This window comes from Fukomys damarensis, unplaced genomic scaffold (assembly GCF_012274545.1).
Source record: "Fukomys damarensis isolate Sample0158 unplaced genomic scaffold, DMR_v1.0_HiC HiC_scaffold_19, whole genome shotgun sequence".
NCBI lineage: Eukaryota > Metazoa > Chordata > Mammalia > Rodentia > Bathyergidae > Fukomys > Fukomys damarensis.
Genome location: NW_022900931.1, coordinates 67,565,468 through 67,572,645, shown reverse-complemented (window position 1 = coordinate 67,572,645; position 7,178 = coordinate 67,565,468).

Here is a 7,178-nt window from a genome sequence, read left to right as displayed (position 1 = left end):
GAAAAAACACGGGCTGTACCCTAACAACCCCACCCCACTAACTGTTGAATCTGCTTCTGTAATTTAGCCTTGCCCCCAGGCAAATTCCTGCCTACCGCCCCACAAAAATTGGGCTGCTTCTGAAGTTAGGGGCTCCATTCCCTTTGAGAGTGGAGTCCACGCACGTGAATAAACTTAGTTCTCTGGATTTTCTGTCTCCGTGCCGGCTATTCTCATTTTGGTCTAACATTTTTGGAGGCCCCAGCGAGATAGCCGGATCTCGGAGACAGACTCAGGGTGACTTGCCTCACTCCTGAGTCACCTGGAGGTCAAGATAGGCTGGGGAGGCCACCCTGACGTCTTGTTCAGGGCCCTGAGACCTTGCCTCCGGCGGAGGGGTATCAGAGAAGGCCCTCAACGGTCTGGGAGGAGTTTATCAGGAAGACTCCTCTAGAGGTAAGAATCTTATGATTCTTGGGAAAAGGATTCTTCAGTGGGTAGGAGGAAAGTCTAATGCGACGGTCACTCCCATACCCGGGCCTCTGCCAAGAGGCCCCCCGGTCTGTTTATCCCTTCGGTCGGGAGGGATATCGTTGGTGGAAATCTTTATCTGTTTGACTTGTCTGTGTGCTTCTGTGTGCCGATTGTCTTTACAGAGATCCAGCGTTCAAATATAGGATGCAGTCAGTCTAAACCTAATCCTCTTGAATGCGTTCTCCAAATTTTTAACAAAGTTTAAACCCCACAGAAGGCTGAAGAATAGGGCGTCAGATTTTCCAAAAGCACCCTTCACACCCTCTGTCAGTTTGGCCATCCTTTGGTCTCGGTTGGCCGACTACAGGTTCTTTCAGTCTCCATCTTTGCAGGGATGTCTGGCACGAGTCCCGGGTAATGGTGGATGACGCCATCCTGACCGATTTCCTCATATTGATTTTGGGTTGATTTGGTTTAAGAGCCACCTCCTTAGCGGGTATAAATCTTTGTCCCTCTCCGTGGTTGAAAGCCTGACTACCCAAACCCCTTGTCAGCCCTCTGCCTCGCATTTGCGTTGCCAGGGCCTCCCAGAAAGTTCCTAAGACCCCTCTCGAGGTCGACGAAAGCCTTCGGCCGTGACCTCTGCCTCACAGTGACAGAGGAGGAGGAGGAAGTGCTGAGAGCCCTGCCAGGCTCTACCTCGAGAACCAGAAAATCGCCCTTGGCGCCTGAGGGCCCCTTACCTCCACCTCACACTAGTCAGGCCTTCCTCATGAAGGCCAAGACGAACCCCGGGTTTCTTCCTCTGTTCTTCCTCTCGAACAGGTCGAGCCCAGAAGTGGACTTGTCTATGCCCCATTCACCACTAGTGACCTGTTTAATTGGAAGAACCAGATCCCCCCCTTCTCAGAAAAGCCCCAAGTTTTATTGTCTTCTTGGGTCTGTTTTTCATACTCACCAGCCCACCTGGGGTGATTGCCAGCAGTTGCTTCATACCCTTTTCACCGGGGAAGAATGGGACCGCATCTTTCACGAGGCTGTTAAGGTGGCCCTAGGAAATGCCCCTGGGCTGGCACTGGGCACTCAAGGTTATTTGGAGAGGGCAGAAGGTGAGGTCCCCACAAGATGCCTGGATTGGGATGCGAACACCAAAGCAGGTAGGAGAAACCTGGCAAATTACCGCCACCTTTTGGGAGGAATCCACCAGGCAGCAAGGAAACCCACTAATTTAAGTAAGGTGATTGAGGTTAAAAAACGGAGTTCCCTGCTGCTTTCCTGGAGAGACTCTTAGAAGCCTACCGAGTCTGTACTCCTATAAACCCAGGTACTCCAGAAAACGCAGCAGCCATTAACTTGACTTTTGTCTCACAGTTGGTCCCAGATGTTAGGAAGAAATTACAGAAATAAGAAGGATTTGAGGGAAAGAATAGGTCTGAGCTCCTGTGCATAGATCACAAGGTTTATGATAACCGAGATACTCCCAAAGAAGCTATGGCAAGGGCCGGGGATTTAGCTCAGCGGTTTGGTGGCCTGCCTTGCAAGTGCAAAGACCCGAGTTCAATCCCCGGTACCAAAAAAAAGCTATGGCCAAAAGACTTGGAAAAGTAACTATTGCTGCCCTCCAAAATTACAAGACAAACAAAAAAGGAAAAAGGGAACCAGGGGAGCCAACATAGACCATGGCTTGGTAAGGACCAACGTGCATACTGTAAACAAATTGGCCATTGGAAAAATGAGTGCCCGATGTGGAGACAAAAGAAAAACCAGGAGCTCTGGCTCTACAAGAGACAGAATAGGGATGTCAGGACTCATACACACTGAGCCCCTGTGAGCCCATAGTAAAACTGAAAATCGGGGGCGTACAAACAGGTTTTTTGGTGGACACTGGAGCCGCCCATTCGGTGCTGACCAAACCTCTGGGGGAAATGACAAAAACAAGAGACACTAGTCCAAGGGGCCACAGGCCGAAATCCTAATGGTGATACATGGACCATAGATAGAGTCGTAGACCTAGGACATAAACAAGTAACACATTCCTTCTTAGTAATCCCTGAATGTCCATACCCACTACTGGGCAGAGACTTACTGAGAAAACGAGGGGCAACTATTACTTTTTCAGAGAAACAAGCAAATTTAATATTGGGAGCTCCCACCAGAACAGTGTTATGGTCACCTCCTCCTTATCTGAAGAATATTCGTTAGTTCCTGAGTCTCAGCCCCCTCTCAGTACTATGATACAAAGTCTCCAGGGCGAGTTCCCGCTTTGGCTCTTATTACCCAAGCATTGGAACTAAGTAAAGATAAGACTGTTAATATAAGCCGGGTATGGTGGCACACGCCTGTAACCCCCAGCACTCGGGAGGCTGAGGCAGGAGGATCGCTGTGAGTTTGAGAGCAGCCTGGGCTACATAGTTCCAGGACAGTCTCAACTACATATTGAGATGCTGTCTCAAAAAACCAAAAAAAAAAAAAAGACTGTTAATATATACACCAATAGCAGGTATTCATTTGCAACCGCTCGTATTTGTGGAGGGATATATAGAGAGGGCTTAGGTACTTCAGGAGGAAAGGAAATAACAAACAGGAAATACTGGCCCTACTAGAGACCATTTGGAAATGTAAGGCAGTGGCCATCATACACTGTAAAGAACATCAGAAAACTGACACTTTTGAAGCAATTGGGAAACAGGGCCGATCAAGTGGCCAGACAAGTAGCCCAAAAACCCATGGGGAACATCCTCACTCTGCCATTAAAAATACTCTCTGAGCGACCTTTTGTGCTAGACAGCAGAGACCTGGTCTGTCCTTGCTGCCTGAGTGACGCCAGCAGCAGCTTGGGGCCGGATCCCAGGAAGACCGTATCTTTTGCTGAAGGGGTGACTTTTCCCAGGCTCTGAGACACTGTCCTGGGTCCCCAGGCCCAGGCGGGGATTCCGGAGGGTCTCCAGTGTGGGACCGCCAGGCCCATTCCCTACCTGCCAGAGGCCCGGCGCCCTGGCATCCCCTACAGTTCTGGAGTCAGTGACCTTGAGCGGCTGCCTGCCGCCACAGAGGCTGCACACATTCAACACAAATCAGCCCCTGGAGCGAGTGGCGGGTACCTGGCCCAGGCCTGGTCAGCTCTCTTGAGCCCCAAGGGGTCCTCCAGTCACCCCCGCCACTCAGCAGAAGTAAACCGGCCGTGGAAGGGTCTGTGACAGAAGTTGGGTGTCCCTTCCGGGTTGGGAGCGCAGTGCGGTCCTGGCCAGGCTGTGTGCTCCGACTGTGCACAGGGAAAGCAGACCCGTCCAGTCCTCTGACAGCAGACGCGGGGGTGGTGTCTGGGGTGAGGGATAATAAAAGCACAGATGGAGGTGCAGACAAGTTTATTTAAAAGATGAAAAGGCCTGCCGGGGACTTGGCTCAGTGGTTCCGCTGCCTGCCCACAAGCACAAGGATCCGAATCGATCCCCGGTACCAAAAAAAGAAAGGCCGGGAATTAAGAGGTGGGGTCTCATTATGTAGTTCAAGCTGAACATGAACTCACTGTGCAGCCCAGGGTGGCCTCCAATTTATGGCAACCCTCCTGCCTCAGCCTCCTGAGTGCTACGACTACAGGGGTGTACCACCACCTTGGCTTGACGAAGCTTTTTTCTGTACACAAACTGAATGCACTGTCCAGTGTAACCAAGCGCTCTTCGCACGCTGACTGTGGCCATAACATTTGCAGTTTGAAGCACAAAGGCAAAACCAATGCAGACGTCTTTGAGTTTCTTCACAGTTTCAGGGATGGGAGTTTTATTTTCAGCATAACCCCAGCAACCTCCATGGGAGACTCTTTCCTTTCTCCTAACATTGTCAAAAGCTGAAGGCTGACAACGTGAGCCTCTCCTGGAGGAAACGCTCCAGGCTTCTCCAGCCCTCCTGTAAGAGTCTGACTGGACCAGAGCGACTCCATGTTGACCAGCAAACGACCTAGAGACTGTCGTTCCCCGCATCCCTTATAGGATAACTGATGATTCATTGTGAATTGTTAGGTAACTGCTTTGAAGTAGCTGGGAAACTAAATGAAAACTGTAGTGAACACAGAGACCCAACATCAATCACGCCACTCCTTACTTGCCTGTAGTTGAATGTTCTGAACATTATAATCTAAGTTGTAAATGGAATAATGGATAATCGATCTGCTGATCATTAGTATGTGATGGTCAAGTATATGCTTGCTGACCACTAGCTCAGATCCACTGATTCTTTGCCTCTGTCCTCTTCCTGTAAGTTTTAAATGTACCCCCCCCCTTAGCCCTGTATAAAATGGCCTCTGTTTCTGAGCTGGCCGCCTCTCTGAGCCACTTGGCTTGGGGAGTGCCGTCTGGCCAGACTAATAAAGGTCTATTTGCCAACTTGCCTGGTGTGTTCCTTCCTGGGTGACTCTCGCTGTCCGACAAGCTCCTGGAGCCTCGCTGAGCTTCTGAGCCCGGCATCGTGGAAGCCTCTTGGCTGTTCACGCTCCAGGAGTAAACATGAGACGTAAGCCTTACACTTCCCTCTCTCAGCACCATACTCAGACCTGTAAAGAAGGGCAAGGAACCAAGCACTTGTGTGATGCTTTGACACTCCTGCCAGCCCAAGTGGCTGCCAGGTGACACACACGGCTGGTGTGCAGATATACATGGGAAATTCCCGGAGCAGACAGCGTGGCAGTCCCACTGTGAGGCTTCCTCCCTTTGCTGGGTGAATCCCTGTCCAAGTCCACCCACTGGTGGACAAGGAGGATACTAGCCATCCTGGCTTTCTTCCTCTCGAGAACTCCGTCTAAGGCACGGAGACCACCCACGTGTAATCACAGAGCCCTTTAAATGGGGGTCTAGAGGTCCAAGTGTTGAGCCCCCCCACTCCCCGCTCCACAGACTCCCCATGTGCCAGGAGAGGACTCTGACCTTGGGTCAGGCTGCAGCCCCAGGGCCACCTTCAGGCTTTTCCTTTGCTTAAAGGTCCTGGAGATTGAACCCAGGACCTTCACACTGAGCTACATCCTCAGCCCTTTTTGTTGAGACAAGTTCTTGCTGAATGGCTAAATTGTCCCCCAGAACTTGCAGTTCTCCTGCCTCAGCCTCCAGAGTGCTGTGTGTGCCACCACGCACAGGCCCCAGTGGATCCTGCCCTGTGGCCCTGTAGACCCTGAGACAGGACAGCTCGCACTGCCTCGGAGAGGGCTTCCATATGTTTCGTAGTAATAGTAATAAATGCAAGCTAAGTGTGGTGGCACACACCTGTCATCTCAGCACTTGGGAGGCTGAGGCAGGAGAATCACCTCAAATTTGAGGACAGCTTGAACTACACAGCTCAAGATCTTGTCTCACAAAACCAAAACATTTTTTGAAAAACATTGCTGTTCAGTCCATATTTGTCAAATAACCAAATCCAGCCCGCATGTCCCGTGTGAGGGATGGGATAGGAAAAGGGAAACTAGGGGATACCAGCTGGCACCAGAAGTGCCGATCCTGCACAAATCTGCCAAGGAGTCCAGGCTCCGGCCTCCTGGCCCCGGTACTTGGGCGTCCCCTGGTGGAGCATCCGAGCCTCAGGCACCGCCCTGTGCAGCTAGCAAGCAGTAGGTGCTGCTCCTGGGGTGGGGAACCCAGTCAGGCCCGCCCCCGCCACCCAGGGGTCGGGCCCTGAGGTCCTCCAGAGACCTGGAGGTGCTGAACCGAGGACACACAGCGGGCGACAGTCAGGGACAATAAAGAAAGAAACCTCTAATCCCAGTATTCTGGGAAGCTGAGGCAGGAGGATTGCAAGTTTGAGCCCAATGAATTGGGGGCAATTTAGTGATTTAAGACCTTGCCTTAAAAATTTAGGGCTGGAAATTTAGCTCAGTGGTTCTGCTGCCTGCTCGTAAGCACAAGGTCTCAAGTTTGATCCCTGGTACCATAATGATGATGATAATAAACGGGATTTTTGGGCGGTGGGGGTTGAGACTGACCTGGAACTCACTATGTATCCCAGGCTAGTTTTGAACTCAGCGATGCTCCTGCCTCAGCCTCCCAAATGCTGGGATTACAGGCGTGCTGCACCACGCCCACTCTTAAACTGGGGATTTAGCTCAGAGACGCCGAGCCTGCCTCCAAATCACAAGGTACAGAGTTTGATCTCCGGTACTGGAAAATATTTTTAAAATGAAAAGGGCTGGGGGTGTAGCTCAGTGAAAAGTCCCTTCGTTCAATCCTTAGTACCGGAAAAGAAGAGAGGGAAATCCGTTTTCCGTCTCCCACAAGCGCCTTGGTGAAGCTGGCCCTCCAGGCCCTCACCTCTCCCCACCCTGTCATTTCGCTGTGTGAACCTCAGGATCTGGTGTCGCCCCAAAGCCGGCCTCTCTTGCTGGTTGGGACCTTTGAGCTCAGTTTCCCCTAGCGGATCGGGCAGGCTGGATAGGATGTGGCCCGCTTGCCCTCTCCGCTTCCAGGGGCCGTCCCGCTCCCAGCCTGTCACCTGCCCTTCCACGACACCAATTAAGGGTGCTCGACATAATCGCTGCGGTTGACCGGGGCTGCCGTCTCCCGCGAGCCTTTGTCCCTTAATTGGCCGCCTCCAGGCGCGCCGCCCGCATATCCCAGCGCCAGCTATGCGCTAATTGGCACCTGGGGCGCTGCGCCCCTCCGCCTCCTACATCGGCCTCACCTGGCAGCCCAGGCCCCGTCCGCAGTGCCCGTCCCAGGGCTTCGGGGTGCCTCCGGCAGTGTCGGGGA